Here is a 25981-nt window from a genome sequence, read left to right as displayed (position 1 = left end):
TGAACCTCAAAAGAACACATCATCAGCATTGCTCCAGTCTTACAGCCTGGGCGTATTTAACTTCAGGGATTTGGGAAAATGTCTCACCTTTTCCTTCTCTCCTTGTACCAAGGCTCTATAACCACACCCCTTTGCCCCAATATCTGTTAATGTGGCAGAGGACTGATTACAATACAGGCAGCCACTGCATGTACACAAGAACTGCTCATAGCCCTGGCCCTGCTACATTTTGTCCCCAGGACTGACCCACCAGGATGTTGCTGTGGCATTAGTGTTTTTGATGATTTGTTTTTTCCTAATCTAGAATCGAATTACAATAATTGAAATTTAATATTAACATATTCCCGCTGTGCCCCAGGAATGTCATTTTTTTCCTGTTTTTACAGCTGAAAATATATCTCTGGCATGAAATTGAAGGGTCTCCACTGATTTTCACTGAATAGCTTTTGAGTTACAGCACCATAAATATCAGGGAAGCAGCCCAAGTTATTATTTTGTACCATTTGAATTCACAAATCCACTAGTACCCACCCTCTTGTGATCATAGCTGTAGTTAAGTAGACTAAGAGGGCTGTTTTTATACCTAAACCTTTGTTTATGTCTCACCAGGCTTCATATTTACTGCTTAAATCAGTCAAAAAGTACTCACAGAACCAGGAAACAACTCTCCTTATGACTCATATATTACTAGGTCCAAACTGTTCTCAAACTGCTCCAGCCCAGAGTTAACATAGTTTTAAAATAAATCCCAGCTGTCAGTGGATGACTAGAGGTACAGAACTCACGTCTAAAAATTATTTGGTTCCTAATGTCATGTTGTGTTAAAAAAATTGTGAATTAGGCTAGACGTTTCATAATTCTGGACATCTGTCTCTGACAAATAAATATGTCGTAGTCAAGCAAAACAGCCCTAGGAGAATATCAAATATTGCTACTATCTTTTTAAAAAGAGACTAGCATAATTAATTGAAAGAGTTAAGGCCACGTTTTCCAAAAATACAGATGAACAAGCAGCTAAAGATTATTAAGATGACAGCAAAGACTGTAATTTCATAAAGTTTTATCTGTAGCTTGTATCATACATCTGAGCTCTGTAATTTCAATGATCCTCCACGTGATTTACTCAAAAATGTGGATTTTGCCTCATTGTCCCACTGGGTTTTATCTGGTCATTTGACACTCTATTTCCTGGATGATTTTTTCTGTGCTTTGGTTTGGTTCTGAGAGCTGAGAAATGCTGCAGATATTCAGCAGGGTAGGACTTTGAACTCTATTCCACCTGCTAATTCTCCATTGGATATTCAGCACAAACATCATCTCAACATGTAGGAAGTGAGGAACAGAGACAACATCAAGGAGAAAGTATTGTCTCTTTTTGTGAACTATTTTTACCTCATAGACTGTTATTCCACTGATCAAACTCAAGATAGGCAAAAGAAAATGCACTATGCAGGCCCATCTTGGATCAGTTGGAATCCTCAATATCTTTAATGTGCTCATATTTTTACTACTTGGCTGGTGATATTGTGTCTTGCAGATTGCTGTGGCAAATCCAGCAACATTTCTTCTATAGACCAGCCATCCTCCTGCATAATAAAGAACCCTCAAAATCTGCATTTTACTAAAATAGATGCCATGATTATCTAAGAACAGCCTGCTGGGAACTTGCAGAGTTCAATGCTACATTTATATTTTCTGCAATAAAAATGGCAGTCTGACTCCAGTTCAGCACTTTCCTCACTACTCTCTGGACAATGACAGTGTCATTGTTGACATTATCAATGATTATCACCATCTACCTTTTCTGCATTTCAATCTTTCCTTGTACAAGGGTAGGTGACATTCCATTAATCAAGGAGTTGTCATTAAAAAAAAAAAAAAGCCCAGAGGAATCTTTATCAATTTTTTCATGTTGAGTTCAAAACCAATGCTTTTGTGCCAGTGGTTTTCACTCTTTATTGCTAAAACTTTCCTATTTCTCCCTGTGGATGCAGAGTCTGCTGAAAGTATATTATCATTAGGATTGTGTTTCTAAAAAAAGCAGAAAAATATAGATGTCAGGGAGTTAATCATGGACCCATGAAGAATCACAGACCACAGACTGAAAACTGGAATTTTACTGTTATTGGGGAACAGCATTAAAAAAAAAAAAAAACCAAAAAAAGACCATCTTTACCTTACAAGCAGACTTTGAGCTATCAGAACACACACGGAAAAACAGCATTTCAGAGGGATTTCTGGCTAATGCTTTGGAAGAACAGGCAACTAAATGGATTAAGTTTTTCTTCACCTAAATGCTTTTCTGCAGTATTTTCTTCTACATTATCCTATTGATGTGGGATTTTGCACTCTTGGCTCCCTAGGAATACACCTCCAGCCAAAGGATTTACCCAATGCCTCTTTATCATTTCAAAAACCACCATCATATCTCACTATGATTACACACCCTATCTATGTTCTTAGCTCAGCAGGTAGCTCCCATCCTTTTCCCCTCATCCCAGCAGCTACATCTCCACAATGCCTGTTTCCTGACACAGAACATGGCCTGATTTGGGGTTGCTGGGTGAGATATCCTACACATTTGTCCAATTGGTGCCCCAAAGACCGTGTTCAGTCCTCATTCTGTTTATTACTGAAAAAAAGATGAAGCAGATTTCCCTTTCCATGTTAGTGTGATGGCTTCCCACATCACTTCTTGACAGCTTTTTTCAACCTGTTAAAGCAGAATGATGAACTGGCATGAGAGGGTAAAACTCCACCAGTTTGTTTGCCTGATTGAAGATTTGTGGCAGGTCCCCTGAAACCCCTCTGTGCTATCAGCTCACACAGGCAGCTTCCCCTCAGCTCATGCAGGCACACAAAATGTTCAGAGAGATGATATATGCGACGTTGAGCATCCTGATCAGTGTGTAGCTCAGCTTCCAACACCTCACATCTGGCAGAGATTTTCCAGTGCAACCAGTGAAACCCATCAGCTGCCTCTGTGTTATTAAGCCGATAGAAATGTTCTTGCCTCCTTTTTGGAATACCAGAAACTACAAATAGTTCTGCTAATCTTAGGCTGGCCATAGTGACCTGAGGTCATTTTTCAAAGTGGCTTTGGGAAGGAGGAAGCTCCCAAGTGTAGCTGTTGGAAGGGTTTGACATCCTGCCTACATAAGACCAGACGAATTAATCTCCTCCAGCTCAGGGAGTGACAGTGTCCCTGCTTTTTAAGCATTTTTTCTGGGTTGGGATGAACCTGCCTCCCTTGAGGTCTCTGCCTCTCTGCACTGATGACAGAGGGAGCTCTGTTGATACACATGGCTAGGTTACAGGCCTTTGAATTATTAAAATTAAATAGGATTAAGTTCACCCATTTTGCTTATTTTTTTCACCTATGGTAACAATATACTGGGATTACTTAATTTACCTAACCTTTTTTCTTCTCACTAGAAGTTTGGAGGTATTAATTTTTTATCACTTTAAAATTTCAGATTTTTTTTAGCACAAACTAAAATGTATATTACCAGTGGAAATATTTTTATATAGTAGGGACTTCACCACATGCTTCAGTTGTTTTATATCCTTTATTGCTGTGCCATTTTAATGTAATTTTCCACAGACTCCCGTGTTATTAACCTGCATTTATCATTTATATCCCTCTCCTGAGGCTTGTTGTAAGACTCTACAGAAAAAGATAAACAAATTACAGATACAGGAATTAATTGTTGCCTGACTGGAGCGCCCCTCCCAAGGAACTTTTGGAACACAGCTTGGAATGAAGCAGCCCATAGGCCACACTGATGGGAATGGTAGGAAGAAGGTTGAATACAACTGGACAAAACCTTATAAAGGGAAATATTGTAAATCAAAGGCGACTCCAACAAAGGGGAGAGAATGATGCATCTGACTCCACTGATCTCAGAAAGCTAATTAATTACTTTATTATACTATACTATATACATTTCATCTAAACTGAATCTGCCAGGCACTCAACTCTGCACACAACTGCTCACACTGCACAGATTCTTGTGACTGTGAGCCAACAGTCTGACACACACACACTTGGCCCTGATAGGCCCAGGAAACAAAACATCCTCACTTCGAATAAACAATCTCCATATTGCATTCTACTTTGCCACAACACAGGCACAGCAAGTGATAAGAATTGTGTTTTCCCTTTCTCTGAGGTTCAGAGAATGTGAATCTCAGAAATCCTTGGGAAGAATTGTGCCTTGCTTTTCTCTGTGAAGAGAAATGTGGCGACAGGGAAACACATAGATTAGGGCAGATATGAGAAAATGGAAGGCACTGAAAGTGAACAAAATTACTGCAAGCCTCCAAGGAATGAGGCTGTGCAAATCAGACATTAAACACTCCTCCCAGCCAGCTTTGCTCCCTGTTGCACACACAGCCTTTTCTACAAGCCATGCCACCTCTGATGAGCTCTGCCTCTTCTTTCTGTTTAGTTCTCTGCCCACTGAGGTTCAGGCATTGGAATCCCTGTTCCCTCAAAAGGGAGAGGAGACAGAGTGGCTCAACTCTTCCTGCAGATCCTGGGTGTCCCCTGGTCCCAGCTCCATCTCCAGCCCAGGACAGCTGCCCCAGGCTTGGCAGCACAGCCCTGGAGGAGGGCAAGGGGAGTGGGGGAAAAGGCAGAAGGACCACAGGGCTGAGAAGGAAGACATTGTTAAAAGAGCAGTAGAGAGAAGAACAGACATGAGGGTGAAGTGAGTTCAGAGGAATGTGAGGGCACATCAAAGAGATTGTGCCTTTTAAAGAAGCATATGGTGCCTTGAACCTCAGGGGAGCTGTGTTGTGCTACAGTGGGTAATGACAAAGAGTAACAGACTGTCCCTTTCCCTGAGAACCCTGTGGTTGAAACACATAAAATACATCAGAGGAGAGGTGAGTGACTGGCCCAGTGTCCAGCAGGAGCTCTGCACTGGAGGCACTGGAGCAGCCAGGCAAAGCCCAGCCAGGTGTGCCAGCAGTGCTGCCCTTGGGGCATGGGCAAAACCTGGGGGAGAGAAAACTGTGACAGGCAGAGGGTAAGAAAAGGGCAAGGGAAGGGTGCAAAGTTTGGCTCCAGTAAGGTTTTCTAGCCTGACCTCAAGTGTACACAGAGCCCAAGAGAGAGTGAGAGCATGACTGAGTTCTTTGCTTGGAGCAAAAATAGCGGCTGTGAAAGGAATGGGAAAGAGGCAGGCAGATACAAAAGAGAAGAAAGCTGGGGAAGAAAGGAAAAGAACATGAAAACACTATTCTCACAACAAGGCAGACATGCCAACCATATTAATTTCCAGTACAAATGCTCTTCCTCCACTGCAGCTCAATGAGGGGTCTGATCACAGTTAAGTTTAGGTTGTGTATTTTCAATAATAGTAATAATCACAACAAAAAAGTCAAAGCTCAGAATTAAAAGTCAAAGGTTCAGCTTAATTCTGAAAGAGGAACAGAAGGAACAGCTTTGCATGGAGGTGAATGTGTTTTTCTCTGTCTACAGAAGAGTTTTGTGGGTGGTTTTAAGAAGTTTCAGTGGTGGAGCTGATAGTTCTAAGAAACAATCTCTTCTGGTATATTCTACAGTTATTTTTTAGCCACAGCTGTCAATCACACTGCTTTTCAAAGAAGGGAAATGTCAGTATCTCTGCTCTGTAGAGACAACACAGAGATGAGAAGCAGCTTGCCCAGAATCAGTCAGTACAGTATCTGTGAGGCAGCCAGTACCAGTAAGAACGCCACCAACAGGGCTCCAGCCTGGCCCACACCTGCTCTGTGCCCCCTCTGTGAGGGCTGGGGGAGGTTAGTGTTGATCTGCTGGAAAAGTCCTGCACCTCACTCAAAACCACGGGGCAGATTCCCATTTGCCTTGACTGCTGTGTGGCCAAAGGAAAGTGGGCATTTCCATGCCACATCCCAGATTGTGGGGGTCTCTACTGGAAATATCCACTGGAATTACTGGATGCAGGGGTGGGAGTCAGCTTTTTTGGCTTCATTATAGTCATTCATGACTGGGAGGAAGCAATTAATGTTTTGGGCAATGATCTCCAAAGCATGAAATAGACACCTCTGTTAAATTTTTGTACTGTAGAAAGAAAATAAATCTACACATAACAGCAGAGCAATCACTGGAAATTAGGGAGATGTTTTCCCCACTTGTGGAAACATGACCTGTTCAGATGCTCTTGTACCTTCTCCTGCAGCATCTGGTGCTGGCCTCTCTCTGACACAAGATGCTGGTCTAGATAGGACTTGGGTGCCGTCCAGCCTGAAAATATCTGTGTTCCTAAAGAAGTTGTGAAGTTTTCTCACATTCTGTTCCTCAATCTGTATAGAAAAGCCCAAATAAAGCATAATCTTCTCCTCTGAGAAATCTCACATTACATACTTTCTTATATTCTGAAGCAAAATTCCTTTCAATACTCTCTTCAAAGCACTTGTACTCCTGACAGGGGTTTTGTAGTGCGCTTATCAAGGCTCTGTTTTCCCAGTGGAGGGCCACAGCTCATTACTACAGTCACAGAGTCTTTGCATAATGGTTCTTAAAACACCTTGCCATCCTCAAAACTGTCTGGTCAGTTCATTCTTGAAATGACCACCTAAAATAACAGTATGAGTAGAGATGCTCTATTTGCTTTGCAGTTTTTAGTATGAGATCATTTAGCACCTTTCATACTTTAAATTGTCAGTTTGTTAAACTGGAAAAAAATAATTAGGAGATGAAAACACGGCTCCTGTATCTGAATTCCATCATGTCATGGAAAATTATTTCTTTTAGTGCTAGAAGTGGAGGATAGATGAAAAACAGGTATTTGTTTAAAAACATGAGAGGCCAAACTGGTGCATGGATGAAATTGTTCATTTTCATTATCTCCTAAATTCAGATCAATGCTATTTTAATATAATTTTTAGTATTACAAAAGGGATTGTGACTTCTATTACATGCACCTTGCTTCACAGAAAAAAAATGTCCATGTTCCTTGATGGATGCCATTTCAAAAAAGCTGTGTGATGAATGTGGAAAATGCACTGTCCCAGGACACTGGCAGACAGAGTCCAGTATCTGAAACACAACATCTACAGGGTTAATAGTAAGAGATGTGGCTGGTTTTCTTTGAGGACCAGACACAGAGGTGATGGTCAGTATAAGAAACTGGAAGATAATGGATCCAACCTTGCAGACAGTGGTGAGCAGCCTGGGATTTCAGACAATTCTGTGGGAATGATGAGGGAAAATTCAAATCCACGTGACAATGGTTCTAGGCAGAAAAAAAAACCCCAAACCTTTAAGAAGGCCCTTAAGTTATTGATTTCCAGAAGCTGAGAAATTTATTAGGAAAAAAATGCTAAATGTTTGTATTTTGTGTCATTCCATGCCATTAAAGGAATTATGAAACATACAAAGGACGGTGACAAAGGAAAACAACCAAACCTCTAAATCCAAGTAATGAGACAAAACAGAGAAAGCAATCAGCCAGATTCATCATCTTCATTTCATCCAATTTACACCCACTGTAGGGTTGACCCCTGTAGGAAAAGAAAGACCAGCCAGTTATTGCCCAGTCATGTTGGGTATTACAGTCCCTCCCCACAGACCACTAGTGGCCCATACATTGATTTTGCAATCAGGCCAAAAGCAACATCCTTAACACCACACTGGATTATTGCCCTGACTCTGACTCAGGGAACATTTCCTCTAGCTCTTGTGTTTTCCTTGGAGACCTTTCCATCTAAACATTGACCAAGCTCAACCTGCTTTAGCTTTTGAAATATGACAAGGTAATAAATCAGAGCCACAAGCAAGCAGGCAGCTGTGCTATTGCAGTTAGAGGAAAGGCTGCTATGCAGTGCCAGGACAGCTTCCCATTTCACACTACCAGCAGCACTGTGTCCAAACCATACCCCAAGGCCTACAGGACCCTTCCTGTGATCCCACACTCCAGGGGATGGTGGGGAAGGGATATAGGTAGCCAAGTCATGGTTTCAGTGATTTTCAAAATTAACCTTGAGGCCACAAACTTGTCAAACATGCCATAGGACTCTTTAGGCACCACTCTTGACAGGTAAGCCCTTGCCTCAGGTTAGAAACCTGTCCTGTGCCCTGGGATGCTCCAGGCAGGAGGGAGGAGAGCAGTAAATCCTCGTATGCAACAGAACTGCACCACTGGCAAACCTCTGGTCAGTGGGCAAGCCCCAAGATATAAATGTTACATGTTGGGGAGGAATTCTTTATTTGAGTGTTGCCCAGAGAATCTGTGGACACCCCATCCCTGGAAGTGTTCAAGGCAAGGTTGGATGAGGCTCTGAGTAACCTGGTCTAGTGAAAGGTACCCTTGTCCATGGCAGGGCATGGGAACCAGATGAGCTTTAAAGTCCATTTCAACCGAAGTCCTTCTGTGATTCTATGAAACTCTCCCCATGTTCAAAGATGCTGCAGCAGGTCCATTTCCTGCCCACCACAGCAGCCATTCCCACATAAACCCTCTGCTCCTTCCCACACTCCTCATTCCATTGCAGTGCTTTTGAGGAAAAAGAAATTGCACATTTGGTGCCCAACACTGGAAGAGCCATTGGGAGACTTCCAGATGAGTTTAGGGAATTTTTATGCAGCACATGGGTATCAGACAGTGGAGCTCTGCTCCACAGCTGCTTCACTGCCAGACTCCTCACAGCAAGGCTGGCAGACCCCAGCATCTTCCTGGAATCCTCCTCCAGGCACTTGCAGCCAGCTTACAGCTGCTGCAGCACTGTTCAGGGAAATCTGTCCCTCCACTGCCAGCACCAATTTGTGCACATTTGCAGGTGTGACAAAGTTGCTTCAGATGACCTCTGGGAAGGCAAAAGCGTTGCCTTGAAAGTGTGTCAGTGATACCACTTAGCACATTTCCTACTTCAAAGTGTTCTACCAACATTAATGAAGTGAGCTTAAACATAAGAGCTGAAAACACCCTAATAACATGAAAATACTGCCCTGGAACAAGTATATAAACAAGAAGGCAACAAAGCCATTATAAAATGAGGACATTATTTTTTTTTTCTTTAATGAGCTTTCTTTACACAATCTAATTTAGAAGTAGCTCATCTGTTTAGCTGAAACCCTCCAGTCATTTTTTGAGAGCACTGTGAGGTGGAATATAGCAACTAGAGATGCAAAATTTCAGTTCTGTGACCCTGGTGGCCTGGGAGAATATAGTATTCTATTTAGGAAGATCTTAAATTACTTCACTTATCACTCCAGACTATTTTTAAGATATATGTAAATGTATGGTACAGAGTCCCTCAAAGAAACAGTCAGCCCCCGTTCTGAAGCTCTGAGACTGAGGGACTCAGCTGAGATTTGACCAGGAGCTGTACACAGTCACAGGTTTGGTTTTGTTCTGAAAGCATCATTAGGACACATGTAGCCGTGAATAGATCAGAGAGGTTTGAACAAAGCAAGCAAAAATTGCCAAATCCAGGCTTCTCATAAGTTAGTCTCCCATTGCTTTTAATAGGGTTAGGATTTTGCCTGCTGGACTGAATTCCCAGCTCTACACTGAACTCACTGTAGCAGAAATCCCTTAATCTCTCTGTGCATCCTTCTCTCTGTGCTCTTTCCTATCTCCTCATCTGTGGATAAGGATGATGCTAAAGTCTGCCTCTATGGGTATTATGAGAACTAATTAACTGAGCTTTCAGGAAAATTTCAGCAGCAAAGGCAAATTTCTCCTCTGGAGATAAAACGCATACACACACACAGATAGATACAGATATTTCTGTGTATTGATAGATACACACATATAATCTGGTATATATAATATACCTATCACCTGCCAGACCTCTCTTAATGTCAAGGCTCCTCTTTTCTCTGTCTTGTCTTCCTTTTACAGTCCCACTATTTTTAAATGCTGTACTTTATTCAAAGTCAGTGTAGAGATGTCAGGCAGGTAGTTATTAAAAAAAAAAAAAAGGAAAGAAAGAAAAAAGAAAAGCCTTTGCCTTCTCCTTATTTAATAGCATTTTTGTTCTGCAACCATTGTTCCTGCCAGTCAGAAAAACTGCTTGGTTTTTAATGAAAAGTCCTAACAGCAACAAATTGCAACCCTCCCTTTCAACACAGACATGCCCTTTGAATTTAATTATGCCTCAGGCAATGCATTACAACGAGCGTGTGATAAGTGACACCAAAAAATCTTTCAACAAACACAGCAGATATCCCCCACTGGGCAAAAATAGCTGAGTACCAGATTGCCAGGTTTGGTTGGAACTCACTCAGGGCTGGAGCGTGCCCGAGATCCCCCAGCCAGGCTGGTCCTGTCTCGGACCCGCTGATCCGGGAGAGCAGAGCGCTCCCTGTGCATCCCTGCATTGTGGGAGCCCAGAACATCCCTCTGGCTGTCCAGGATGGCCAAGGCCCCTGCCAGGGGGCTCAGAAGCCCTGACATGGAGCCCAAAACACCTGTGGTTTTAATTATGACCTGTGGAGCAAATTACCAACCTTATATGAAGACCAGCAAGCCACGACAGTTTAGGTAGAATTATAGTGACATTATCACGAGGTGGAAAAGTAGATTTTGAGGTTTCTGGTATGGGGGTTCAGGAGGCAAGATGGAGCGATCTGGGCGTGTCCAGTCTTTCTCCTTCTTCTTCTTGGCCTCCATCTTCTGCTGTGATGTTGGCACTTTTAGATTGGTTTAGAGTAGAAGCTCACTGTCTGGCATAGGGGATAGGAGTTGGGAAATAATTGTAAATATTGTAAACGTAGTTTTTAGTATAAAGACATAACACTGCCCCAGGAGCAAGCAGAGTGCTTAGAACTGTCCTGCTAGACAAACCTCAGCAAACCAAGAGAAAAATTTTTTTATAGATAAGATACAATAACAACCTTGAGACCAAGAAATGAAGAGCTCTGACTCATTCTTCAAGTGCCAGGCTGAGAAAAGAGACTTTCTTACTTTTCTCAGAGTCACTCTGACAAGCTAAAGATCCCGAAACTGCATCCCCTGCATCTCCTGCATCCCAGCTCCAGGAGAGCTCCAGCCTCCAGGGAGGGCTGCAGGACTCTGCCCTGGCAGGGACAGTCCTGGAGGGCTGGTTCAGAGCCCCCAGCAGGAGCCCAGACAAGCCGGGGACAAAGGAAGTGGAGGAGTTTGGGAGGTTTCCTTTCCTCCCGGAATAATTTCTCGCAAGCTGTGTCAACTGTCCACAGTTAAACAAATACTTGAGATATCTATCAACATTTCCCATTTGGAGGGAGAGGCAGCACCGATTACTTTTGGTTTTGCTGTCCTGGGAGCTGCCACAGCCAGAGAGAGGAGACTGCCTGGGATTTTTCTGATTGTTCACAGAAGAAAATTTCCTATGCAAACAAACACCCACAGCCCTGCCTGTAATGCAACACCAGGGTCAGACTCTGTCCTTTTGCATCCTTCTGGATGCTAACTTGATATAATGCAATGCCCCTATGTTACTTAGATCTTCTGGGATGGCCAGTGACTCCCAAGAGGCAGCAGATCATAGAATCATAGGATCACTAGGGCTGGAAAAGACCTCCAAGAGCATCAGGTCCAACCTTTGACCAAATGCCACCACACTCACTAAACCATATTACAAACTACTCACTTTTTGGCAATCTCTGGTAATACTGGTTGTGCACAATGGTTGGGTCTACTTATTATTGGAATGAAAAGTATTCATTGCAAAGGGAGAAAAGTCACAGACACCTCCTGGCTGCTGGTGGGCAAATATCAGGACAAATATCAGGTTCTATTTAACCTCAAAAACCATATGGATGTAAACATAAAATGAAGCAATTCCAATCCTGCCAGAGGGTTTTGTTATTTCAAAGTAGCTGCATTGGACATGGTCTCTGTCTTCCTTTCCTGACAGTAGAGGTGCCTTGGCTTACTGATATTTTAAGAGAGGTGAGTTTTTATTTTTATACCAGATATAACTGCTCTGGGTCTGAAGACCCTCTTGCTTATGTCAGGGAACTGTTTCCCTGCTGCGGTACAGCTCTCTCGTGAGCTTCTGCAACAGCTGTTTTCATTGAAGTCTTAAAGATGAAAGACAGACAGAGCTTTTAAAAAGAGAGGGCTGGGATTCACAATCAAGTTATTGCAGTTTAATGTGTTTCTGTGCAGCAGCTGAGCCACACCAGCCAGCTGGGTTCACACCCTCAGCTTCAGTGAATGCAGGATTTAAACTGCACATCACCATGGCCTGAGTATGACTCTGGCCAGACATCCACAATAAATCATTCAATTTCTTGAGCACAATAACACCATCATGTAACTGAGATCTCCAGATATTTAAATGCTTAATTCTTCCTTTCACCATTAACTTGCCCTGCAACCATGGACAATAGCACCTCCTTAGCTTTCAGACTTCAAGTGTAAAATGAATATGAGGAGTGCTTACACAAAAGGGTACTGTAAGAGCAAAAATGAGAATCTATGAGGTACTGAGATATTCTGGATACCTGGCCTAAGGGCCATTTTAAACACCTCATTCTGCTAAGAGGAATCAGAGCAGCAGTGCTTTGCTTTTAGTCACCCCCAGTGCTCCTCGTTATTTATGCAGCTGTGGGGCTGAAAAATGACTTAAAGTCCTGTGTTTTGCTGCAGTAGACAGAAGCCAACAGGGCTGCACTGCTCTACAGGAGCTGAGGAGCTGCACTGCTTTGTTGCATGTTTTTATGTGAACCTGTGAGTCACAGCTCCTGTACCAAAATATTTCCAAGTACATCTCCTTTCAAAGACAAAATTTTAGGAGCTGCTGTCATGTGTCACACATAAACAATGTGAAGCATAACATCAAACACTTGGAAAGTGTGCAAGTACACCGAAAGGAAGGAGGGTGATTTACTGAGCTTTAGTTGAATATAACTGCATGAGTTTTACACCTAGAGGACTTGGATTGCTGTAACTGTTACCTGTGAATAAAGCTTCCCTCTGGCAAGTGATAATTAATTCTTAGATTTTAGAAGTTTCTGAATTTCAGAGACCCCTGAGCACATTTGTATGAAGATTAGACATTGTTTCTTTTCTCCTTTTCTCTTTGAAGTCTTTTCTTCAAAGATTGCAGCTTGCTGTTCAGACTGCATAAATCCTCTCTTGACAGAGCCGGCTTTTCTCTGCACTCGCAGAGCTTTGAGTCTGACTCTGCTCTCCCTTACTCTGCTCTGTGCCCCATCAAAGAACAGAGAGATTGTCAGCACCACCTCGCTGCCAGTGGGGAGGAGAATCAAACCCTTTCCAAGTACATCAAGTGAATTGCTCACCCCCTGTGGGGAAAATTTACCACCCAACAATGTAGTAATTGATATTGATGGTGTGTGTTGTTCACATTTCAATTTTTTAGAAACTTGTTTTCAGGATTGTGAGAAGCCAGGTTACAGTGATCAAAGGTCGAAGCCTTATTTCCCTGTAAAACAACTTCCCTGGGGCTATGCCTGATGTGGGAAGAAATTTGTGGTTTTGGAAAGAGATTTATACAAGGCATGTGCTTAAACTAAAAAAAAGACCAAAGATACTAAATTATAGGAGTGAGATTTTCTTTTTATTTACACACCTATGAATTGTGAGCAACTGCTCAGATGCTGAAGAAATGAGCTCATCCACATTTTTAGTTGGAGTAGTGAGTGCTGGGTCCATAGAAATTCAGCTGAATTCTTAATGTTCACACCTTAGATGAACTTCTTACTTCTCTCTTCTCAAGCTGTGCTCCTCTGACCTTGTCATGAAACAATATTTTGCTACTTTTTTCTAATGAAAAAAAAAGGAGAAGTGTTTGCTTTTCTTTTGTATCTTGTTGAACTAATTTTGGGAAGGGAAAATGGAAGAAAATAAAAATAATAGGGAAGGAAAAGGCAAATATTCATATAATCCAGGAATTCCTTTTTTTTTTTTACAGTTTGGGATAAATAACCCCCATTAGTGAGAAATTAGGAAACCAGTGCTCTACCTTTATAATCCACAGAAAGCTCTAGCTGTGTGCAGAGCTGAATTTCAGGGTCTTGGTGTTAAGTAGTACAACTCTTCAAATATTCCTACTGCTGCCTCTGCTCTCAGCTGCCCTCCCTCAGTGACCACTGCTGACCACCTGTGTGTGAGTTAGTGGGTGACTTCCTTGCTGCTGAGGTGAATAAAAGTTTTACCATCCAGTCCAATTCTTGTACATTAAGTTTCTACTCAATGTGATCATGTTGATGACCCAAGACAAGCAACAGGATAAGAGGAAACAATGTTCTACAGTCTGGCCAAAATTGACACCTTTCCACATGGTAACATCATGGTTTTAGCCAAATCACTGCAAGTCATGGCAGAAGCCTTCACACTGAAAATACATGGCTGTATGTTCAGTGATGCAAATTATATTTAATTTTCACACTGCCTTGCTCCTTAGCAAGTACCTTTAGAGTACCCCAAACTCCCATAGGCATTGGAAAGCACCAGAGCAGTGAAGTGTCTTGCCCAAGACATCAGGGCAATGATGAAGAGCAGACAGTAGAGTACTCTCTGGAGTAGAGCCTGGAGCACACATACATCCCATCTTCAAACCACTCTGTATGTTACATTGCTTCCCAGTTTAGTGTCCCAACTGCCTTCTTAAGCATTCTTGACTTTTATCTCACATAATTTCACAGAAATTTCCTTTTGTAGCCTGACAAAGGAGATATTTCCAACTCTTGTTATGAGTCTTTTATTTTTTTCCCCCAAAATATTCAATGCACAGACCTGAAATTTTGGGTCACTTGTTGGAACTGGCCCTCTGAGCCCTGTATGCCTCCTTCACCCACCTTGAATATTCCCAGCACAGCCCTGTGGTGGCCCAACGTGCCGGATACACAAGTGCAACTGCACCAGCAGAGCTCTCTCCAGGGGCCCCAGGCCAGATGACAAGGAGCCAGGGAAGGAGGGTCAGAGCTGAATGTCTTTGCCCAAGGGAAAGCAGACGAAAGAATACAAAATGTCGGCAGAGGGCATGCTGCCCTTGATTGAGCCCCTGCTGGCTGGAAACCCAGAATTAACAACAGCAACAACAACAAGAAAATTAGTAAGGCTTGCCAGCTGGGGAGAGACATCTGGCTAGTGATCAGAGGGGCATGTGAGTCAATTAATCCATCTCCGAGCTGGATTAGCACATTGAAACATGCTTCCCTTCACTGCTGCAGAGGGACCTGTTGAATGAGCTGTAAAGATGAATGGAACTAAAGAAATTTCATTTAGATGAAGAAAAATGGCTCTGAAGTAGTGAGTGGGTGGTTTTTACATGCCTTATGTGCTGCAAGAATTAAGCACAACTCAGAGAATTTAGGGCATGAAACAGCCATTTGGATACAAAAGCTCTTGCATTTCAGATCTCATTGGTTTAAAATTTGTATCTAGATATCTGCCAATTTATTTCTCATGTTTATAGCATATCCAGGAAAAAAGATACTACTACTCAGGAAAAATAACTCTTTCAGTCCATTCTTTCACAACTGTGGTAAATCAAGTTACTGTCACCACAGAAGTTATTCCTGGATTCTTTCGCTATTAAATGGAATGGCAGGACTGTTGCTCAAGAGTATCTTGCTGCATTTAGATCTGGAGAGATTGAGACTCAGTCTCCACCTTCTCTGTCATTGCAGATCAATGGGACATGGTCTTCTTAAATACTTTTCAGATTGTCAGAGATAGGACCTGAAGGGATGAGTTTGGTCACTGAGTTCAGTTCTTGCTGTCATGAACCATCAGGTCATATTATCCCTTCTTTGGAATTCTTCAGCTCCCTCTTAAATTTTGCTTTTTTGACTGTTATTCCTGCAGTCAGAAAGCTTTTCCAAACTTCATTCCTCTGCTGTTTAGAAACTTCTTTATAATTTCCATTGTCTGTTTATTCAGGACCAGGTTACAGTCATTTGTTCGAATTCCAGAAATGTTTTTTACTCTCCTCCCTTCCGAGTACTCAGACCCCTGAGGTGTCCATGGATAGCTGTCAAAAACTTCAGTTTTCCTTTCACTAAGCTAAACACGTGAAGCTACATTTTTTCTCCCCTAAAACAGCCTCATCAGTCCCCTGTGTTTTGCAGTAGTCCTTCTCTATACCTACACCTACACCTACTTCAATTATGATTTTCACAATACATGGATTATAGACAAGTTTCAAATTATATCCTGTGCAATGGCAGCAACACCGCCTTGCACCTACAGAAAATACCCATTCTGTCTGTACTCTGGAAGTTGTATTCACTGACTAGGAAGCTTTCAACTTCTGGAAAGTATGAGGAATTTCAGTTAGCACCTGGAAGTTTATACTTGAGACCTGGTAGGAAGAGGCACGTGAGTTTTCTCAACAGGGGGATGGTGCCCAGGGACAATCTTGATGCAGCTATTAGCAAAGCAAATTGAGTGCTAGGAGGCATCAGGGAAGATTTCTCCAGCAGAAGTGGTGAGAACTTTTTGTATTACTAATGAGCTAAACAGTGCCAGTGAAAAGACATTGACAATATAATCCTGATTGCCCATACTGAGAAATTGCTTGAATGATCCCTGGAGATCTTTTGGGATGTGGCATTGTTCTGAATAATTCATTGATGTGTGTGGGGACTTAGCACATAGTGGGGACCATTCACCAGATACATTTCCAGCATGGGCCCCCTTTTTCAGAGGCTGGCAGAGGCAGCTGGATGAGTGCCCACTACTGTGGCCCAATGATCTCCTTGCCTCAGGATGGTCCCACAGAGGTTTGATTTATGAGACCAGAGATAGCTATGCACATGAGGGTGCAGCTTCTCATGTCAAGGACTGTGCACAGTTCTGTTCATCTGTACTGGCGGCAGAGGAGCTCAAAGATTGCAGCTACAGCTCCTAAACAGTGACAGACACCAGAATATTATCATATCATTTAATGGCTAAAACAGTCTCCAGCCACAGAAGTTTGACCAATTTAACTCTCCCAACACAGCTCCTGGGAAGAGGCTGGAGACCATCTTAGCCTCAGCAGTATTCACATCAGATCTGTGGGATGGGACCTTCCAGTTCTGGAGCTCCAGAGATTTTCTCTGTAATGGCACAGCACAGCTGTGTCAGATGATATCCAGATCAGAGTGGTCCATGACCCATCCTATTTGCTAAGATCATTTCAGCCAAACTGGCTCAGATATACTGAAGAACTACCTTGGTGATCAAAAGAATCCAGAATTAACTCTATGAGAGCAGGAAAAAACGATTTTGAATGCTTTTGAAAAATCTCCTTTATACTCAAAGAGAGCTTTATGTACAGAAACTGTCCACAGCCCCTGGGAATTTGGTTCTCAATTCCTTTAACTGGAGCATGTCAAATAATTTCAGCTGTCACATGTCATGTCTGAGAGACCATGAGCTTTGACACAATATGTGTCAAATATACCTTCAAAGAATGTAGCATTTCTCTGGGAGGTAATGACAATTGCTGAGCATGATTTCCTTCTGAATAAATATGAAAACTCCACAGACATCAGTCAAAAAAATTAACTCTCCTTGAAGCCATTTCATAAGAAATGCCTCCTTTCCTCTGTCTCTGCTACCTCTCTCCTCTCTTATGGAAAATGCCAAAGTGGATAAGTTCAGGACTTACCTCTCTGAAAAGGAAGGGGCCTAGAGTAATGAAAGCTAAAATCCACAAATATCTGTACATAACTAGAGCTTTATGGAGCCTATTGCTGCTGTGCCACTCAGTGTCCATTGCTTGCTATTGACTGTTCTCCAGGTGACAGTCCCAGAGATAAAGAGGGAAGGACTCCCTCTTGGCAAGTGTATGAAGCCTATTGCAGGGAGCATGTCACCCCTTTAGGACCCCTGCTTACACTTACATATTGCTTACAGTATTTGTCAGACATTCAGTTATCTCTTCAGAGGAACCAGGAAGGAGAAGAGAAGCACTTCTCCCATTTTCTCTTTAAGTACAATGAAAAGACTCAGACCCGGTTCCCAGTTCAGGACCTGTTCAGATCAGAGATCCAACAAAGCAAACCCCTCTTTGTTAGGGGACCACCAACAGTTCATTTAAAAGAAAATTTAATTTAAAAAGTGGTCATAAATAGATATGTGTACTTGAAAATAAGAATTTCAACATGAAATGCAGTTAGATATGAATAGCAGACAATCTAAATTTGTGGACTTTATAAATACATCCAAACTTACTCTCAAAGCCCATGAATGTGGTGAAAGGACTCCAACATTTTTTACATCACCAGTGGGGAGTATGGGACTTACAGGGACAAAGAAATGTCCCTACAGTCACACTTGACAGAGACCTATGAATTCCATTGAGATTTCATGATCAGCAGATGATAAGTTAATCATGATGAGAGAAAAGAGTCAATTAGGACAGCTCTAGGAGCATGAAATAGATGTAAATATCCCATTATAGCCATTAAGCAATATTCCTTCAATATGGCACAGCAAGAGGCACAGGGAAAAAACCAAGGAAAGACAAGCCTGGCCAAGCTGGTTGTCACCTATGCCAAGTGCAATTGTAGAACTGTTTGCTGCCAGCAAACACAAACCACCAGCAGTGGCTATCTCAGAAGTGAGAAGTCCCTTACTCAAGAAGGAAAAACAAATGGGTGTTTCAAATTTACCTGCAAACTGTCCTGATTTTACTTGTCTCTAAAATAACCTGTGTATTCTAAAAAACAAAAAGTGCTCTTGAGGAGAGATTTTTAGCCTGTTTGATAGGATATTCAGCAGAAACTCTGGGAATAATAAAGGAGTGTTTAAAGCAGATTGCCTGCCTCATTCAGCTGTGTTATGGAGCTGATCCAAAGACACCCAGGAACTTTAAAAGGTGCTGGAGCTGGCCCATCAGTTTCTAGTACTAATAGGAACCGAGCTGTTAGTGTTTTTGCATGACATCCTGTAAGGAAAATCACTGGCATTTGGCTTACTCAGGAGATTTCACCATCTGTTATTGTAGAGACCCAATAATGATACAAAACACAAATAAGCAGAAAAACCCTTAACACTCTGTCAAAGTTAGTGAGGTCTTAAAATATTCCTGCACAGGTAGAGAATTTGCTGGAGGAGAATCAGCAGAGCACCGGGCTCAATTACATCGAGTTTCCTGTGCAAGACCTGTCAAGCAACTCCCATCATCACGTCTGTAAGTGAGTGTGAGTAATGGGTTTTATTTAAATTCATGTGGTGTTTGCTACCTACACCCAGACAGATAATGGACAGATAGCAGAACAATGATCATTAAGAGGCTATCACTTAATTCTTGTTTTGTTCTGCAGCTTGCCTGCCTTCATCTGTCTTCCCTTCTGAAGAAGTGAACATGTTCCTTCTGTCTCAGATGGAAATGCAATGGCCTATTATGCATTCATCACAAGTTTTCCATTTTCCATCCAAAATCATGACAGTGATACAAATATGAAAGCCCACAGAATTTGTTTACAAAAGCATTCAGCTCCACGCATATATGTTTAGCTTTCTGCAATTGAATTTCTTATCCCCCAAAACACACAATCAGCTTCCTTCTAAGTGGCAAATATAACATTTAAGGAGTTTATTTGTCTTACTGGAAACAATAGGTATTAAGTGTGGTGGTAAGGACTGAGCATCCTACAAAATATTGAAGAAATCTGTTGGTTCACTGCAGTTCTATTGATTTAAGAAACACAAAGGGAATATGCTGAACAAGATGAATTGGGAAATTAAGTAGCATCATGTGAATGTAGTAGTAAAGCATCCTACGTACTCTCATCACTGTCAGCTTCCTGCAGGACAAAAATGTGTGTTCAGCCTTGAAAACTATGTCCTTCCAATGCAAGTATTGGTAAGCATTCATTGCCCTAGCTATCTGAATTCCTTTGGGTTTAAGGAAGCTGTCAAAGCCTTACAAGTTGTGAATGCTGTTGTGCAAGTAAAATTAATGACTCCTGTTCTGCTTCCCATATTTAAAGCTTTAAATGAGTCTTATTGCTGTGGAAAACATGAGGAGGAGCAGAGGGGCTGTCAGGATGGAATTGTAAATCTTTTGGCATTTAAAATCTCAGACCTGATTGACCTCATGACAGTGCTTCAGACCAGTATTTATCTTGGTGTTGTAAAGCAAGCAAATTACCTTTACCCAGGCATGAATCCCACTTTGCAGTCTGCTGTAGCTAACTGGGGTATGAGGCTCAAGTGAAATGCTCCAGTCAAGCAAGTAAACATTGAAAAACAAACAAAAACACTTGCATTTGAGGAAGTATTAAATGTATTCATCATCTGCCCTTTGAGTCTGTGTAAGTGCTGGAGTAAGGAGACAGTAATATGAATAGTTGTAACTCAGTTATTAAATAAAATGGAAATACATGAATAATTAATACAAATAATAACTGGTGCTTGCCCAGCTGGTGTATGCTGAGGTTTTAGCTGGTGCTTGGCAAGGTTTTAAGGGTTGCTTGGGGAGGGGGCTTCCTTGTAGCCCAGATCCCCAACACACTGTGGGCTGCGACATGAGCTCGGGGCTGGCTATTTTCAGGGCAGTGAGGAGCTCCCAGCAGCACTCTGCTCATGGCTGTGGGATGAAGCCTGGCCTCAGAGAGCAGATTCAGCCTGCCAAGCACTCTGCCTACGGTGTCTGTCTAAGCAGCAGCTCTGGCCCGGGGGAACAGAGACTCAATAGGTGCTATTGACACCCTCATATTTCAGCTGGCTTCCCTGCCCTTCCCCACAGCCATTAGAAAGGCTCTCCAGAAAGCACTTTGGAGCAGCAGCCAAACTCACATTCTCTGAAAATCCCATGGGATTTTCCTAAAGAACACCCATGTGCCCAGAAAGTAGAGGGAGCCCCGGAAAAACAGCAAGCTTATGGTTTTCTCTCAATGTGCTTGCAGCAGAGATGACCCCACATGCCCTATTGGATTGTTCTTCCACCAGCCCTTTCAGAAGGGAGCAGGTGATAAAATTCTGCAGAGGGTACCTCCAGTTTTACCAGCATTTCCTTAGTTCCTGCTTTGCCTATCAGCATCCTCTCCCACAACCCAAAAGCAACCTTTCCTTGCAAGTTATGTCACAGCACTGAAGTTAGGTCTGAGGCATGGTGCCAGCTGAATGGACCTGTCTAAAGCCTGGAGATCATGGGATTCATCCAATGGGGCCAAGTTTCTGCTGCCATCGGAGGCACACCTAATTTACCTCCATGCAAAGAGGAACAGAGTGTACTCACTGACCTGGCTGCTGTGCACTGCAGGAGCATGTAGAGCGTTCCAAGCACTAATTCTTAGGACACAACTGCAAGGTCACAAAGTAATATTATCTTCTATTTTCTATAGGTACAGAGAGGTGAGCCAAAGACAGAGATGAGACTGGAACCAAATTTCAGTGATCTGGTTTACCTGCTAGACTGAAGCCTTTCCAACAGTTGGAAGGGGATTTTTTATATTATATTGTGAACCTAAAGCCACCAGAAAAATATAATCTCTTGTGCTTTCATGAATGTAGGAAATATGTGATGTACATGAGTTTTTCTGAGATTTGGGGAAGTCAGTAATTAAGTTAGATGATTGTCATACAGTCAAAAAGTGCTGAAGGACATCTTCATAGAAAATTCCAGGGTTTGCTCCTTCTCATCAACAACACAATGAGTATTCAAGGCACTTTAAATTGTTCTGACCTATTATCACAGAGCTCTTTTCTCTTGGTTCTGCTGCTGGCTATGCATTTCCCCACAGAAATTAATTATTTTTATGAACAAATAGCTTTGCAAAGGACTAGCACTGTGGCCACAGCTGTCTAGTTTAAGTGAGGCAGCATAGGTAAAGAGAAAGGGATATTCAATGAATGTTTTTGAGGGGAAACAAATTAGCTTTGGATGATGAAGACTTGAAAAAGTGTTTTGGTAACCTATATGGTGTTTACTTTTAGCAGCTATATCAGTCTTTTAACAGGAACCATTTCTTCTTATGTGTGGACTGGGCTGCAATGAAGGTAATACCCCATTGCCTGCAGCTTCTTGTTCTCATCATTGTTCTCAGGCATTCATGATCTCTGAGAGTTTTATGCTGACACTGGGAAAAAAGTGATCTTTGCTTCTTCTGCCATTGATTCAGGCCATACTTTGTTTTCTCCAAAGTTTCTCATTGCTAAAATACAGGGATGGCATTATACCCTGTAATAAAGGGAGTTGTAATTGTGGAAAAATACAAAATCCTGTTTATTGGTTCAGCTGCTGAAAAGGAGAGAGCTGTTCATAATTTCATGCAGAAAAAAAAATAAATTCTCAGTGTAAGGGTTAGGTGTTCAAAACAGGAGGAAATTAGTTGTGTTGTAGGTTTAGCTCCCTGCTGCCTTGCTGATCCCTCTGGGACACTCTCAGTCCCTGAGTGAAGATCATGCCATTGCTTTAGACTCACAGTCTGCACTGAAGCACAGCTAATGCTCTCCTGTAATTGTTTCCTGAATGCTGAAAACAGCAACAAAGCCCACATGCATGCATGCACATATATGCTCACTGCTATGCTTAGCCTGATGGAAATTTTGTAAATTGCTAACCCTGTCTGGAACTGTATCACTTCCAACCAAACCTCAGCACATCGGTTTGGGCAGCAGAGCTAAGAGTCAAAAATGGGTTCTGTGGAACAGCAGGCTTAACAGCTGAAACCATCAAAGCTCTGAGCCTCCATGCTGGCCAGATGATGAGTTTTTAATTTCTTCCCTGTGGGTCCTGAGATGCAATAGATAAAATAGGAAAAAATTCACACATCAGTTTTGTTGGCCTTTAAATGTAAATGGAGAAAATCTGCAACTTCTATCAGAAAAGAAACTAATCAATTGATATATTTCTGTGGACCTACAATAGTTATGTATCTCTCACATGCAGATATCTATCAAAACGCTCTGAATTTCTTAGTACACCCACTCAAATTCCATAAACTTTGTACTAGATGCATAAAATCAGAGAGGAAAGGAGGGAGGAATTTAATTTTACACTTGAAAAATTATGGATCTTTCATTTCTATGCCTCCCCACATTACACTCATATTTAATTTAAGATCTTAAGTGGCTCTAAATAAGCTTCTAAGATTCAGTTTAAGCACAAAACATCCATTCAGGATGAATGGATAATTCTGAATATCTGGAACAAGAGAACAAAAAGGGTTTTAACATTAACAATGGGACAGATCCATCAACAAGATAACTATGATTGACACAAATGGAGCCTCTTTCACTGGTACTTGATTTGGCCATTGCATTAGACAGTGTTTTACTCCTTGTGATTAGAGTCCTAGCTCAAAAGAGTCTGTTCATACAAGAGAACTTGTAGTTCAAGTCTATAATACCCTTGACTCACTGAACCAGTGGACCAGACAAAAGTCTCATGGTGATAACTGACACAACTTCTTGAATTTATCTTGAAAAATCTACAAGTTTTCCCTGACTGTGGTGCCTCAAGGATTTCCCATCATGTGGTTGTCTCAAGCCCTAGGTGAGTGGAAATGTAGAATGTTTTCTGCTTGAGGCTCAGTGCACCAATAACTTGGGAGAAAAAAGCTGCTGGCATGAAGAGGGGGAAGGCTTGGAAGAGGAACACAAAGAGGTCACAACTGGAAAAAAAGGAGTGGGATACACCTGGGAGCTGCTGAGGGGCTCAGCTGAGCAGTAATCAATGAAAGCAACAGCTCACAGACTGAAGAAATGGAGCTTTCAGCATTTAAAATGCTATTGTAGCAAACAAACCGCCTGCATGCCAACACCCTGACAGCAGAGTGCCAAGTTAACTCACCAAGTTCATGCTGGACTAACTGGGGCATGCTGTGAAGATAATAAGAGCATTTATCTGTCATGAATGCAAGCTTATGGATTGATAGATCATTTGATCTGTATGACTGTATTATGGATTTGCCATTAGCTTTTATCTTTAGCCATGCTGACAGAATCAAAAAACATATTTATTACACTTGGTGGGTTTTAATCGACTTTGCATTTTCCTGTGAGTAGAGCTGGAACACAGATAATCTGCAAAATACACTGACAATCTTCCAGTTTATTCTGGTTTATTCATATTTTTTCCAAAAAACAGCTGAAGAGCATATCACAGACGCATTCTCCTGTAAAAGCTTTACATAAGATTTGAAGGAGAATAAACTAGCATTAGCCACAGAAGGGAGAAAGATGCAGTGCAAAAAAAGCTTATCCTCTGGGCTTGATGAAGAAAACAGCTCAAAGCCAGCAAATCAATGATCTCAGAATGAAACTGAAACACTGCCCACAGAAAAAATGGATTTGCAAAATGTGAGTTCTCCCTATTTCATATGGTACTGCTCCTTTTCACAGAGGAGAGCTTTTAGTGCTAAGGCACAAGGTCTGATACTACCAAGGCTTGATAACATCCAAATAATGTGACAGAGGGACCAAACCTCTGCTGCACTGAAAATCTGAGAATGGAGTCCCTCTTATGGAGATACCTTTGTTGTTGATGTCTCATATGACCCCAGTGACTATATGTGGATTTCATCAATACAGTCAATAGAGTGCAGGGTGTGAATCAGCCTAAAATAGAAAGGACCTGGGGCTTCTGGGGCACAGCAAGCTGTCCATGAGCTACAATGTGCCCCAGGAGTCAAGAAGGACAACGATATCCTGGGATGCACTAGGAAAAGCATTGCCAGCAGGTCAAAGGAGGTGATCCTGCCCCTCTACTCACCCCGAGTGAGGCCACATCTGGACACTGTGCCCAGTTTTGGGCTGCTCAGTACGAGTGAGAGGGTCCAGCAGAGGCCACAGAGATGTTTAAGGGATTGAAGATCTCTCTTACAAGGACAGGCTGAGGGAGTTGAGCCTGTTCTGCCTTGCAGCAGGACAAGAGGCAAAGCACAGAAACTGATGCCCAGAAGTTCCACCTGAACACGAGGAAGAATTTCTGTCCTGGGCAGTGACCGAGCACTGGAAGAGATTTCCCAGAGAGGCCGTGGAGTTTCCACTGGAGATAGTCAAAAACCATCTGGACACAATCCTGTACTCTGGGATGTCCCTGCTTGAGCAGGGAGTTTGGGCCAGGTGACCCACTGGTCCCTTCTAGCCTGATTCTGCGACTCTGTGAAATTAATTGCATGCCAACAACTTTTGGCCATGTTGACCTCACTGACTAAAGGAGAATCTAAAGAGTCCACTCCACCCAGGAAATTCCTTTGTCCAGTTCTACAGACCCTGTTCACTGTCCATGGAGAAAAATAGATATAGTAGGGAAATATATATAGGAAAAATAGATATAGTAATTTATTTCATCCTATTGCAGTGTCTACAATATATTTGATGAATCACGTTCTATAATTAACAAATTCCAAGAATAAAGCTGCGCTTACATAACAATAGGGGAGGTGAAAAAGTTAAAGCCTGGGACCCTGCAAGGATAGAGGAGTTCAAGCAGCATGCCCTGGTCTTTTGAAGGCCGTTTTCCTAAGGAAATAGGGCTTATGCAATTGCATTAACTGTCAATTCCAATAAAGTTTGAATGCTAGCCAGTGTCAACAGAATCACACAAAATACAGACTTTGAAGATATTAATTTGTTACAGGTTTCCTTTTTGGGGAAAGGAAGGTGGCTGAATAAAGGAATGAAAAACGTGATTAACATCCCTTGATAAAGAAAGGCTGAGGAGTGAGCTCAGCCACACAGCAAACACCAAAAACTCCCCTGCAGGAAACCACAGGAAAAGAGGCTTTCCACAGATAGGCTGTATCACTATTGTAACCTATCTTACATCAGCTGGAAACTGCCAGATGATGTATCTGTCTTGGAAAAAAATAAAATGCCCTGGTCTTATTCTATGTCAGAAAGAATACACTCAAACTGGAGCACAAATGTCACCTGGGGATAGCCTGTGTTTGAGTGACATCAGGGAAAGCTTTGCTCTGAATTCAGTAAACCCTGATTTCACGCCTTGCAGACTTGTTTTAGACAGGAAAGTTACAGGTAGGGCACAGTCAAAGCAGTCAGCAGCTTATCCAAACCAGTGAGAATTCCTCTGGTCAGGAGTATTGGCCATCTTTGACACATTTTTATTG

General features: G+C 42.1%; 1 protein-coding gene across 3 annotated transcripts in view; it reads left to right on the top strand.

The window, feature by feature from the left end:
• The window catches only part of GRM3 (glutamate metabotropic receptor 3), a 104970-nt gene that overhangs the window by 19730 nt on the left and 59259 nt on the right, over positions 1–25981 (top strand). Inside the window, exon 2 of one of the 3 annotated variants that reach the window (XM_031061319.1) lies at positions 18996–19092. The exons of 1 other annotated variant lie outside the window; for it this stretch is intronic. The gene's annotated coding sequence lies outside the window, so the exon portion shown is untranslated. Of the gene's footprint in view, positions 1–18995; positions 19103–25981 lie in introns of all 3 variants that reach the window. One more of the 3 variants, XM_031061318.1, reaches the window with a different exon arrangement.

Source organism: Geospiza fortis, unplaced genomic scaffold (genome assembly GCF_000277835.1).
Source record: "Geospiza fortis unplaced genomic scaffold, GeoFor_1.0 scaffold428, whole genome shotgun sequence".
NCBI classification, from domain to species: Eukaryota; Metazoa; Chordata; class Aves; order Passeriformes; family Thraupidae; genus Geospiza; species Geospiza fortis.
The sequence above is the reverse complement of the archived record's forward strand: the minus strand, read 5'-3'. Positions and strand labels throughout refer to the sequence as shown.